Source organism: Enhydra lutris, unplaced genomic scaffold, assembly GCF_002288905.1.
Source record: "Enhydra lutris kenyoni isolate GAN:26980312 unplaced genomic scaffold, ASM228890v2 scaffoldscaffold1, whole genome shotgun sequence".
Taxonomy (NCBI): Eukaryota; Metazoa; Chordata; class Mammalia; order Carnivora; family Mustelidae; genus Enhydra; species Enhydra lutris.
The window spans coordinates 47285454-47298963 of record NW_019154085.1 but is presented as its reverse complement, the minus strand read 5'-3'; the positions used below and the strand labels follow the sequence as shown (position 1 = coordinate 47298963).

The following is a 13510-nucleotide window of genomic DNA, read 5'->3' as shown; positions in this document are numbered from 1 at the left end:
GTCTGGAGTGAATTAAGGTCTCTTGAACAGAAAGGACATCCTAGAAAAATTCTATGAATAATATAAGGATTAGTATTAAACTACCTCAGCAAAACCTCTGAGTTGGCAACGAGAGTGAGAGCATTCCAAAGGGAGAGGTGAAGGGGCAGAAGCAGCAGCAGACATCTTTTTTTCAAATATAGAAAGTAAGCGTGTCTATAAAAGAAAAGGTAACCATAAAAAAAAAAAAGCAAACTTCCAAATTAAGAGACAGATATGGAATAGCAATTTGATCAAGCCAGAAAAATTATGGAAAGGAAACAAGAGGAAAAATAATAAAATCAATCATTAAGTGGACGGATATGCTTAAAACAAAGTAACAAAAATGCTAAAAACAAAAGGACAGGCTAAAAGATACCGGGCTGGCCAAACACAAAGAAAGAACAGACAACAGTATCAGTCCAAGTGAAATTTAAGGTAAGAATGTGACCGTGATAAAAGAAACTATTTACAGGGAAGATATAACATTCCTAAACTTGCATATACAAAGCATTACAGTAGATAAATACATAAAGCAAAGACTAGGAAATATACCACGTGAACTTGATAAAAATACAAATCAAATCCAAGACTTTAATAGCAAGCATCCCTCCAAATTACAGATTCAGTAAACAGAATATGGGCAAGGGCAGAAGAATGTGTGATACAACCAATAAGCTATAATTAACAGACACAGAATCTTGAGTTAATAAAGAAAAGCAATTAGTGAAAAAAATTAAGTAACTATTATAAAGAAAATTTACGCAAATTTCAAAATATATTTTTACAACTGATATTTTCAACTTGTGATCTGTTAAAACTGGCTGGGGGGATAAAATACAACCCCAATTATTTGGAACACTCTGGATATCCTTTGGATAAATGAGGGTGACAAAAGCAAAATCTCAAGCTATCTAGCTAACAATGGAAAGAAGACAAAAGAGGATCTGTGGGACACCGTAAAAGCTTCATAGACTCTGATGAGAATTTCAGTTTTAGATATTCATTAAAGAATACAAAAGATAAATTTGTTCTCACAGTATTGAGAAATGAAGTAACTCAGTAGAAAAATAAATAGACCCCAAAGCTAGTTCTTTGAAACAAATTTCTTCACAAGTCCCATTTAGGGGCGGGGGGCAGGGAGTGGGGGCCAATACAGAAAAGAAGGTAAAGATAGACTCAGGAGACTCCATGTATCAAGATGGCCACAGATCTGAAAATCTGGAAGAAATGGATGACTTCCCAGACACTGTAAATTACCAAAATGGAACCAAGAACTGGAAAACCTGATGAGAACAAATAACCACTGAACAGCTGAATAAAATCTACCAATGAAGAAGGGACCAAAAGCAGGGAGAATTAGAGCTGCATTCCATCCAACCCTGAACAGTTAACACCCATGTCATTTAGGCCAGTACAGAAAAAGGGAAAGCACTCCAATTCATTTTATGAAGAAACTACAACTCTTAACAACAAACCCAGAGAGAGACCTAAGAAAGCTGGCTAGATAGAGGTATGTCAATCTCACTCATGAATATAAACTGCAAAAATTCTCAATGAAATAATTTGTTAGCAATTAGGTTCCAGAAATATACCAAAAGTATCTATCTACATAAAGCCGTTACAACAAATTAAAGGAGATAATTCTATATGAATAGACGCTGAAGAGACATATGATAAAATTTAGCAACCACCTATAATAAAAACACTAAGGAAACTGCTTAAATAAAACCCAGGGTATTCCCGAACACCAATGGTAAATGTTATTCTCTCAACAATGGAATACTAAGTCTATTTAAATTATAATCACTAATTAGGCAGGGAGGCCCATTACCACTGTAATTATTTTAAAAAAACGCTTAATTCTCTGTCTCATTTTTTGGTTGTTCATTTGAATTAAGATCCAAACAAGATCCTCATATTGTAATCTCACCATGAAATTCTGTGAAACAACAAAATGAAAAAAACAAAACAAAAGCTTTTTCACTGATAAGAATGAATACACCAAACATAAATGGTTCAGTTAAACAAAAACTCTAGGGTCGCCTGGGTGGCTGAGTCAGTTGAGCCTCCAACTCTTGATTTCAACTCAGATCATGATCTCAGGGTGGGGGGCGAGGACCAAACCTCACTTCCAGCTCTGTGCTCAGCAGCAAGTCTGCTCAAGATTCTCTCGGCCCCTCCCCTCACCCAAATAAATAAATCTTAAAAAAAATCTACAATAAAGTAATTTAATAAGGCGGCTGGATAAAAGCCAGACACAAAATAATTCCCTCCTGTACTAGTAATGAACATAAAGGAATGGAAATAGGGGTGAAATGTCATTTACAATAGAATTAGAACAAAAACCAACCAAGCATGTAAGAACAAATTTAGAAAAAATAGGGCCTAGGTAAATCAAATCATTTTTATTTCTCCTGAATTAGTATATAAACATGGTCCAACCCCAGATGGAATCCTAATGTGGGTTTTTTCTTAAAGGACTGGATAATGTGACCTTCCAAGTTTACATGGAAGAGTACAAGTGGGAACTTGCCTTAAAAGCTATCACATGTATCTTATTTCAAACCAGCCCAATAGGACACAGGACTGTCATGGAGGTCTCTCCTGAACAGACTTGCTTCTTCTCAGTGAGTCCTGGACCCCTGCTTGGGTTCTAACCAACTTCATCTGAACACCGTGAGAATGCTGTACCTCGAGCCCACCTGTGTTCACCTTATCCTGTTCAGCAGGACAGAAGCTGTTCCTTAGGAGAGAAGGGGAACTTTCACTGCTCCCTATCAGTTTCCTGCTGGAGGGAAGGCAGGGAGACCTATCTGGATGCACATGTATAGAATAATGGAGAATACAATTATCGGAACAGGCTATGAATTCTTTAATTTAGCAAGTTTTTCTTGAAATATGCTATTTTATACTCAGTTTTTTTCCCTGAAATATAATTTGGATCCACTACGATTTTGGAACAATATAAGTTACTAGCTAACGAATGTAAAATGAAAATTGAAAGAGGAAAGTGGAACTTTTTGAAGCACCTGGTTTTCAGTGAGAAAGCCTTGATCCTACAACACAAGATGCTAATTACTGTTGATTAATTTAAACCATGACTGTAGTCCATTTGTATTTCCCAAACTCACTGTGGTCAAATAAAAATTTTGTTCTTTCTGGTAGTGCTCATCCTAGATGCTAGCAATTGTTTAAACATTTGTCTTTACTTGAATGTGGCTTCCTTCTTCCACAGAGCAATTCTCATAGAACAAAGCAACTTTTCCAAAACAGAAGATGAAAAACAGATGGATAAAATTAGATTCTTGGCAATACATATAAATTTATTTTGCTAGTGGTATTTACACTAGTAGATTGCCCCTCACTACCAATTACAAACATGTTAATCTCCTATTTACATACATTACCCCCACACACAAAATGACCCTGCTGTACTAGACCCCAAATGTCCATAATCCCTAATCCAGGGCGGGCTCTTGAGACATTCAGCATTCAGATTCTTTCGATTTTAAGAAGGTACATACACTATACAACACAACCTCCTCAATGGCTACTTGGACAGCACACCCCACAATCAAATGTATCTTCTATAGTGACATACATGACCATTAACACAAAGCGGTATAAATACAGAATATAAAATGGCTTCAACCCAATTCTGCTGCCGAATGAGTTCTGATGTTCCCTTCTCTCTGGGAAAAAAATAAAAAAAACCTTTTTCTTTTTCAACAGTTTCTGTCTTTGGGTATAAGAAGGAGTTGGGTATAAAAGGGGACCTGAATCACATTTATGAATTATGACAGAGAACCGTCTCACCCCCTTTCCTTCCCATTTCTCTAGGTCACCCTGCTAGTGCAAAGGCAGTCAATGCAAATGTGATCTGATTGAGAAGCCCTTGTTCTTTACGCTGGAGTGCTGTGCCAGGTGAGAGATCCAAGTGGAAAATGGGGAAAAGCATCAGGATCACCTTCACAGCTGAGTGCCAAGATCTGACAGAGCAGTACACATTGTGAGTTAGGATATGGGTGGTACAAAGAAAGTTTGAGTGGCAGCTACCAAAACGGAAATTAATCAACCTCAAATTACAAACACTAGGAAACAGTTTTCCGGACCTCTACACTACAATGATTTGGACTGTTCAAGAAACATCTAACAACCTACTATGTGCCAGTCACTGTGCTAGACACAGGGTAAGGGTGACAAGACTCGCCCATCTCCTGCCCCTTAAAGAGCAACAATCTAGTAGATAGCTACCAAAAGGAACAATAAGGGCCGACATCTAGCGCGCACCTAATCCAGCCAGAGGAAATCTATACTGGGCCGAATCCTGAACAACAGAGAAGGGACTACACAAGAAAAAACAAAGAAGGTGGGGAGCTTACTGGGTTTCAAACAGAAAGAAGGATTTGGGGCAAGACCAAAGGTGACAAAGACCCAGCAGTTTGAACTGCAAGTTCAGCTCTACGTGTGGCGGGAGGACAGACAAGATAAGGGACTGGTACTGACAAAAATGAGCCGAAAAGGTAAAAGGCGGCCAGGTCTTGTGGGTCCTCCGGCCACCAAGCGGGGACTTTCCTGAGAGCAAAGGCAGCCACAGGTCAGCTTTCCGTCAGGCCTTCGTGGGAATGGTGGCCGCCACCCCCATCCTTCCGGGCCCAGCGGTGCACCGGGCAGGGGCCGCCGCTTCCTCCTCTCCCCTGTTTCGTCTGCGGCCAGGAAGAGTCTTGGGAGCTCACCAAGACGTCAATAACGTGTGAGGGCTCCTCTCCGCCAGAGGATGGTGGGGTGGAAGGGCCAGGTCGGGGCGACGACCAGACGCCTCATAGGCCGCAACCTGGGCTTTCCCTCCCCAATCACGACCGCCAGCGCCGGGTGGGCGTCCCGGGCCCAGCGCCGAGACGGCCCCACCGAAACCGCCCAGGGACGGAAGAGGGGGGTGGCTCGGGTTCTTCCGGGACACATCCCGCTGTGAGGGCCTGGGGGACCGCGGACCCCGCGGAGGAGGAGGAGGGCCGGGGACCCCGGGCCTGACGCCCCTCCCCCACACCAAACAAGCCGCCCCGCCCGCGCGCTCCCGTAGCCGGCCGACCGCCCGCGGCCAGCGGACACCCGCTCCTTCTGCGTCGGCCTGCAGCTCGCGCCCCCCGCCACGGCGGGGACTCACCGCAGGAACTCACCGCCGACTAGCAGATGAACGGGCGCCTACCGATCGCGCCGTGGACCCGCCCAGTGCCCGACGGACGCTCGCACTCCGCCCTGTTCCACCCCGTGCGCGGATGGCGTCATCACGTCGACCCGCCCCCTTGCCAACGCTTTCCTCGCCTCGGCGCGACCTGGCCTTCCTCCCCACCCCCATTTGCCGGCTTTCGAGTGCGCAGGCGCAGGCCTGTCCGCGTTTTCCGCCTCTGCGCAGGCGCCGTGCCCCTCCCACGGCAGTTGGCCATATAGAGGCTGGGGGTGGGGGGGGAGGTCAAGCGTAGCCTCTTCTCCTTTACCAAGATGGCGGCTTGTCCCTGTTTCGCCACAGTTCCTACCTTATGAGCTTGGTTTCTTTACGCTGATAAGAGTGGAACAGGTAATGTGAGTCTTTGCCTTGTGGGTACGTAGAGTGGGATGAAGGGTGTTTCTTTACAAGGAGCTAAGTGACCGCTGAGGAGAAGTGGACGGGGTAGGACAGGTTAGGGTAAGAGTGCGGAGCGACCACGGGCCGGGAGCCTTCGCCTCCGGCCCTCTCCTCCAGGAAGATGGCGGCAGCACCGAGCTGGGAGAGCCGGAGCAGGGTTGCAGAGGGTACGGCGGGCAGCTGGACGGGGCTGCTCTAGCCCCGGGCCGCCGTCGTCTCGATGGTGTGGGGGTTTTGCCCCCATTGGCCGCTGAGGGTCACGTGATCCGGCGGGGCTGTGCGCGGACCATCGAGTTGGGCGTCCGTCCCCGGGGACGTGGCCTTCTTGCGCCCGGGCTGGGGCCTGTGCCCCGGGGGGAGGGCGGGGCGGGCGCGGCGTCTCGCGGTCTCCTTGCGGGCAGGTCGCGAGGTGAGACCGGGGAGCGTCCCTGAGCCCCCCGCGGCGACGTGGCTTCGGTACAGCCACGGAGCTGTGCCGGCCGGGGTGTCCTTTCTCCCTCCCGGCGGCCTGCAGGCCCGCAGCGGCGCAATGCAAATGCCTTGATCGGGGAGCGCTTGTGGAAGATCCCTGACTGAGCGTAAACAGTTTCCGAGGCTCTGATGGGCGATGGCGTGGGGGGGGGGGGTCCCTGGGGGCACTGAGAGGGCGTCGCTGGAGAAGGGGTTAGGTGTTCAGGGCATCGCCTCGGAAAGTGAGAGGGTTTGGGTTCCTGTGAGACCACAGGAAAAGCCTCTCCGTGTGGCTTTCGCTGAGCCCTCCTTGTGGGCAGGGGAGCGCTCTGAGGCCTCCAGGGAGTGGTCGTCCCCGTGGCTTGGTGTTCTCCGCGGGACCGTCACCTCTTGGCTGGCAGGGATTACGGCAGGGCACGGCACACTTGGGATTTTGTCTGCGGCGGCCGGCAGTGCCGCACGACAGAGTAAGAGCGGTGTCGGTCTGTGGACTCAGACCTGCCGCCTGGGTTAGGGTTTGACGCTTTAGAACCAGAAGCGCCTCCGAGCTAACCTCGTTGAGTGTGGAAGCCGTGCTGTACAGGAGTCGGAAAAGGGGTTTGGTGAAGAAGACCCTGTTTTTGGAGCTCCCGGTGCTCTGGGTGGGAAACACCAGCCGGCAGACAGCCTGTCCTGAGACTTTGACGCTAGGAGACGGAGCAGCGCCCCTTCAAGTCTTGAGGGACAACATTTGAAAGCCACTTAAATTCCTTACAGTGAGGACTAAACTTCCCGGTAACTTCCATTAAGTCCTTGTATGTGCCGGGCCCTGTTCGTGGGTTCACCTCATTTCCTCCCACCGAGTTGACGTCAGCTGCGTAAAGCGCGCACCCCTAAGGTGCGGTCGGCCCCAGCCGGTGGCTGTCGCAGGGCCCTCCCCCATGGGCCAGGCTGACATCTCCCCGGCCTGATAGAACTCTTCTTGAATCGCCAAGTTGTGTGTGTGCTTCCCTTGGTTTTCTTGTTTGGGGCATCTGATTGTCTGACTTTGGCCTCATAACTGCCCTTCTCCTGGGAACATACATTGCGAATTGTGTGCCGAGCACTCACAAGGATTCTAGGGATGGAAACCTAAAGAGGATATAGACCTTTTTCTTTTCCTTAAGCAGTGTATGGTCTAGTATGGGGGATTCACCTGTAAAATAATTAGGCTACAGTGTTTTGAGTGCAGCAGTGGGAATATGTACGAAGTATGGAGATATGAAGGAGGAGGCGCTAATTACCTGTTACAAAGTTTTTACAAAGAAGGTAGTTGTTGAACTGCATTTAGAGGATGAGTAAGAGTGTTGCGGGAATGGGGTGTTCTAAACAGGAAGACTAGCTTCTACCAACGGGATGCGTGACAGCTGTAGCTGGTGACACAAATGGGCAAGGAGTTGAGAATTGGGTACACTGCTAACATCTCAGATGGTGGAGGGCTTTGCTCAGGTCCTGTTCTGAAGGGCTTCATGCCCTTCTAGTCCTGTCGAGGATGCTGTGACTTGAACAGGGTTTAAGTGATTACACTGTCCACTTGGATGACTTAGGAGCAGTCCCAAGTGGATGAGCTAGGGTCTCCACTAATGCTTCCCACGTGAAACTTTTCCACTTATCAAAAGGGTCTGAGCAGAGAACACACTTCTTGAAGTACCAGGTGATACATTTGATGAGGCCTGTTCAGCATACATCAATCCCCACAGGGCTAGTGATCATAGGAAGCCTTTTCCCCTTAACTATTAAGAAATAACCAAACTCTTGGAAGAAACGGCACACAACTAAGTTCTTAGTTGTCAAGCTACAGTGGCAAGAGGTCCAGCATGCATATTGATAAGTTTTTGGCCAAGTGGAAAAATAGCCAGAGAGCATCAGTGTGTCAAAATGCCTTTTCTCTTAAGTTATAAAAGCACCACAACACTCAACATTTGAAAACCAAGAAAATGAAACTCTTTTTTCATTTGTGACGTTTTAAAAATTGATTACACAAGTTATTTTATGCTAAAGTAAATTTTTTTTGTTTTGTATTTTAAAGTCAGACATTTTAAAGGATTTTTTTTTTAAGTTTTTATTTATTTATTTGACAGATCACAAGCAGGCAGAGAGACAGGTGGAGAGAGAGGGGGAAGCAGGCTTTCTGCTGAGCAGAGAGCCTGACCCAGGGCTCAATCCCAGGACCCCAGGATCATGACCCGAGCCAAAGGCAGAGGCCTTAATGCACTGAGCCACCCAGGTGCCCCTTAAAGTCAGACATATGATATCCCTAGTAGGCTGTTTTACCAAATACTCTAAAGTTCCTCAGATACTGCTGGAGACCAGCCAGATGTGTTGTCCCAGACCTGTCTGGGCGTCATGTTAGTCATCTTGATGGTTGCCATTAATTTGGTAACAATACATTGACCTTGTGTACTCTCCCTTAATACATTTTATTGGCATTCATTTGAATTTTTAAATTAAAAATTTTATTTCAAGTCAAGGTTATATCTTCAACTAGGTTTTTAAAGGAGTAATACATGTGGAAAGGCTTGTAAGGAGACACTGACATTCCTTCCCCAGTCCTGTTTCCTCTCCTGCAGAGCACACACATCCACCTCTTTGCCTCCTGCTCTAAACAGCACATGTGCTCTCCTGCTGTTTCATTGCTTTCCTCCTTGTTGCATGTCTTGTCTCCTCACTTGACCCTGAGGGTGGATGTGAAATTTCTAGCTCTCACCGCTGTGCCTTCCCCGCACAAATATGTGGCTGCCTAAAGCATGTGCACCTGTAGTTTGGTTAGTCCAGAATTTAGTGTTCATGTTGTGACTCCATAGTACCCTTCACAGCTAGGCAGATGGTGTGATGGGTTAACTTTTCCTTTCCTGCATCAGTTTTTGTTTTCCCTGAAGTTCTTGGTAGTCTTGTTTTTTGTTTTCTGTGTATTGGTCACTAAAATTCAAGCCCAAATTCACCAGTTGTCTAAATCTCCTTTCAAGAGATGAGTATTTTTTAGCTAATGAAATCAATATTTCATTAAGAGATGGAGAAGACTCCAAGAAATGGAGTCTTTCTTAACTAGTGAAATTCAGTATTTCGTTAATCTCATCTGGAATAAATATCCCCCAATAAACCTGCTGGATTCTTCCTGCAGATCCCACCACACCTTTGCATTGGGTCCTTGGTTTCCTGGAACCCATGTCTCTCTCTCTCTTGACTTATTACCCCTCTCATTGTGATGGAGCGCTTCCTTAAGGGGTTGCCTGGGGACATGTGGGGATATAAAGTTTTGAGAACATGTATGTCTGGAAGTGCTTTATTTCCACCCATGTGTCTGAGTCAGAGTTCGACACCATTTTGTTCTGACTTCTGTCTTCAGGGTTATTGTTGAAGGCTTCAGACATTCTGATTCTTCAGCTTGTATATGTAGCTCTTCTCTGAAGCTTAAAGGATTTTTTCTCCCTGAATTTCAAAACACCCAGGGGAGTGATGGCCCTTGGAGGCTGTTTTCATCCAGTGTCTTGCCTACTCTTGAGGCCCCTTTATTTGGAAATGCCTGTTCTTCAATGCTGGGCATTTTTCTTGATTTCTTGCTTTGATTTCTTTCCATTGGACCTTCTGGATAGGCGCTCTGATTTTGCATAGGTTGTCCCCTCCCCCCCCTTTTTTTTTTTTTAAGATTTTGTTTATTTGAGAGAGAGAGAGAGAGAGATAGCAAGAGAGAGTAGGAGCTGGGAGGAGAGGCAGAAGCAGGCTTCCTGCCAAGCAGGAAGCCCGATGTGGGGCTCCATCGCAGGACCATGACCTGAGCCAAAGGCAGACACTTAACCGACTTGAGCCACCCAGGTGCCCAGGTTGTCCACTTTCTTTCTGGAAGCTGTCAGCTTTGTTCTGGCCGAGACTTTGAGCTGTTGTCCACGTCCCTAAGAGTGTCCTCCGGCTCGCTCTACCCCCACCTCTTCTCACACCCTGCTGTGGGTTCATAGCTCTTGTGCCTCCCCATACCTCTCTGAGGACATTCCTGAGCTTTCAGGTTTTCTTTCCCTGAAGTCACGGTTTGCTTCACGCTTCCTTTTGTTTGTTAGGGATTTTGACTTTCACATCAAAGCTTTTCTGTGCTATCTGCTGATATTTTCCCACCTGCTCAAATGTCAGTAGTTGGGGCTTGCCAGCTGTGGTGTTACTGCAGAGATGTTCACGGGGTCATTTCCTAAGGTGCCCTGTCAGCTTCTTTCTGTCTCTTCAGATTCTCCACAAAAATTTCTTCCAGCCTCTTGCCTGTGCCCAGAGGGTCAAATGAGGGAGAAGACTACAATCTTAGCAATAACTATGGACAGACTGATTCTACTGTCTTCAGAATGGTGTCTCACCTTCTGTTGTGATGGGTGTCCCTAGTCCAAAGATTGTTTCCCTTTCCAGGGGTAAAAAAAACACAGCCTTTGACCTGGTTGTGAAAGGCATAAAAAAAAAAAAAAAAAAGTCCTTTTTAATAGTATTTTCTCCTCCCTTTTCTTTCTTGAGTGCCCACCAGCTATGTTATTTTTAGCTTAGAACATGAATTTTACCTTAATTTGTAATCTTGCTTTGTCTTACACCTGTGCTGAAATACCCTCGTAGAAAAGAAGAGGTGAACAGGTCAGTAAATGTCTGCCTTCAGCTCAGGTCATGATCCCAGGGTTCTGGGTTGGAGCCTCCCATCCTCAGGTTCCCTGTTCAGCTGGGAGCCTACTTCTCCTTCTCCCCGCCCTGCGTTGTGCTCTCTTTCTCCCTGTAATAAACAAAATCTTAAAAAAAAAAGAAAAGAAAACAAACCTCTTGGAAAGACAACTGTGATACATTTTAACTGGAATTAAGTGTAGCAAGTGGTGAAACAATGCATATAACTCGATCCTATTTTTATTTACTTCATGGACTAATATATCTAAGAAAAACCCTCGGATAAAACAATTTTGGAGATACTTCTTGGGGGAAGAATCAGGAGGGATTGCCAATTTTTACATTGTTTTTGTTGTAGTTGTGTTTTATAATATTTTTATGCTGAAAGTTCTATTCCTTGGTAGATGGCCCCTGCCTCAGGCTTGCTATAGTGTTAATAAAACCAGTATTCATGGAGCCTTCACAGCCCCCGCTCATCCCACCCCACACTGTGTCCTGGGTGGTGGTCTTCCCCTGAGGCACGCCCCCCTCCAATAGTGGGCCTTACCTGGAGCAAGGAGAGGCAGCAGCCGGCCTTTAGTTAGCAAGGGCTATTGAGCAATCAGTATGGATGTTTTACAGTAAGTGTTTTCTGAAAACACTCTCAGGTTTTCCTTTTATTTGTATGAAGTGCTGTCTTTAGACATTCCTGAAGGTGGGCCTTGTGAGACACGCAGCAGTGTTTGTCCCTTAGGATATACTGCCAGGCATATCGGTTCATTCTGCCAGTCTGGACAAAGGGTCGAAATGGTGGTACGGATGAGAAGGTGGTCCTCACTGCCCTGGGAGTCAGGAGACCTGGACTTAAGTTTGGGGCCTGTTCTCCTTTTATTTATTTGACAGAGATCACAAGTAGGCAGGGAGGCAGACAGAGAGAGGGAAGCAGGCTCCCCACTAAGCAGAGAGCCTGATGGGGGGCTCAATCCCGGGACCCTGGGACCATGACCTGAGCCGAAGGCAGAAGCTTTAACCCACTGAGCCACCCAGGCGCCCCTTGGGGCCTGTTCTCAATCAGCCTTGTGACTCAGGGTGTTTCTTGACCTGTAGGACTTTAACTCCTTCCTTTGAAAGATAAGAAAGCTGAATCTCTGAGGTTTTGCTGTTGTTTTTACTCCCCTGATAGCACAGAACACTTGGTCAATTCATTTTATCAGCAGTTGAGTTTTTGAGTTTGGAAGGATGGCACCTCCCATTTTGTGATCCATTTTAAGGATGCACAAGTGATATGGAAAGCTTTGCTTAGTAAAGCTATTTTTTTTTTATTTTATTTATTTATTAGAGCACAAGCAGCGGGAGCAGCAGAGGGAGAGGGAGAACAGGCTCACCACTGAGCAGGGAGCCCAATGCAGGACTCAATCCCAGGACCCTGAGATCATCACCTGAGCTGAAGGCAGATGCTTCACGGACTAAGCCACCCAGGCGCCCTTGTCTAGTAAAGCTTTTATTCATTGATTCCTGTGAAATAGGCACCAAGCCCTTTATTTCCAGCAATGGTTCAGCTGGACGATTTTGCCCCCCAGAGACCATCTGGTGGTATGTGGAGACATTTCTGGTTGTCATGACTTGGGGTGCTACTGGCATCTAATCGTTAGAGGTCAGGGGTGCTCTGTATTCTCCAATGCCCAGGACAGCCCGTGACAAAGAATTGTCTGATTCAAAGTCTGCAGTGCTGAGGTTGAGAAGCCCTGCTTTGTAGGGTCAGTCTTTTAAGGGTTCTGGGATGTGGCTGTCACAGGCTCCATTTTTCAGCTGAGGAGAATAGAGACAGGCTGGGAGAAGCTGCTTGCAGGTGTGGCTGGTTTTGGGCTGTGTTGCCTGCACTGTTGGAGCCCTCATGTCACAGATATCAAGGAGGGTGATGGTAGTAGAAACTCCTCACAGAGCTGCTGCTGGGCCATCTCCGGTGAAGCCCTCCATATAAGCTCACTTGATCCTTATGGTGATACCACCATGAATTTCAGTCCCTTCTTACTGGCAGGAGACCGAGCAGAGTCAAGACCTGTGATGATTTCATCCTTATCTTTGTCTTCAGTTTTAGAAGTTTCACATGTTGACAAATTTACTTAGTGTTTCTTCTCTGTCTCTAGGGCCACTCTAAAGCTTGGGGTCAATAAGGCAATATGTCCACACAGTGTTTTCTGAGTTTTTCCAAGAGTGGGATCAACCAGACTTTCTTGGAGCAAAATAGATACTCTACTGAAATAAATACTAAAATAAATACTAAAATTGCCCTGCCATCCTTTAGAATTTTGAATCTCTGTCTTTGGTTCAATTAAGTATTTATTTTTCACATATCCATCAGTAAATTTTGGGTAAGGAAGTGCACAAATTAAAGTCCCAGTCCTAAAGTCAACAAGTATGCAGGGCCCATCTCTGTAGTAACCTGCAGACAGCTACTGTCAGTCCATCTGTGGCTGCCCTAAGGGATCAGTCTTCTCAGGACTCCTACTGGACCAGTGTTTCCATCATCCTATCACAGCCATCCATCACTGCTGTCTCCCTATGTCCTCTGATGGACCTGCAGGTCTCATGGAGTGAGTCCTCTCTCAGTTGCTTGTTCCCACCCCGTCTAGATAAGTGGATGAGCCATTGATAGGCTGTTGCTTGTTCTGGACCCCTGCAGTATGGCAGAGTAATGTGGTTGTGGCAAATACCCTGTGTGTGTTTTGAGGGCATGAATAGGCAGGACAGTGTTGATTACTCAGACTTTGGTGAACTACATCAGGCTGCTAAATC

General features: G+C 46.3%; 2 protein-coding genes across 3 annotated transcripts in view; one reads left to right on the top strand and one right to left on the bottom strand.

Annotated features, from left to right (window-relative positions):
• The window catches only part of LOC111153019 (septin 2), a 32917-nt gene extending 27640 nt beyond the window's left edge, over nucleotides 1-5277 (bottom strand). Inside the window, exons 1-2 of one of the 2 annotated variants that reach the window (XM_022511910.1) lie at nucleotides 5186-5256; nucleotides 2724-2834 (exon numbers count right to left, since the gene is read on the bottom strand). The gene's annotated coding sequence lies outside the window, so the exon portion shown is untranslated. Of the gene's footprint in view, nucleotides 1-2723; nucleotides 2835-5185 lie in introns of both variants that reach the window. The other variant, XM_022511855.1, reaches the window with a different exon arrangement.
• A 217-nt stretch (nucleotides 5278-5494) lies between these two features.
• The window catches only part of LOC111152750 (high density lipoprotein binding protein), a 74009-nt gene continuing 65993 nt past the window's right edge, over nucleotides 5495-13510 (top strand). The window contains exon 1 of the mRNA XM_022511392.1: nucleotides 5495-5596. The gene's annotated coding sequence lies outside the window, so the exon portion shown is untranslated. The remainder of the gene's footprint in view (nucleotides 5597-13510) is intronic.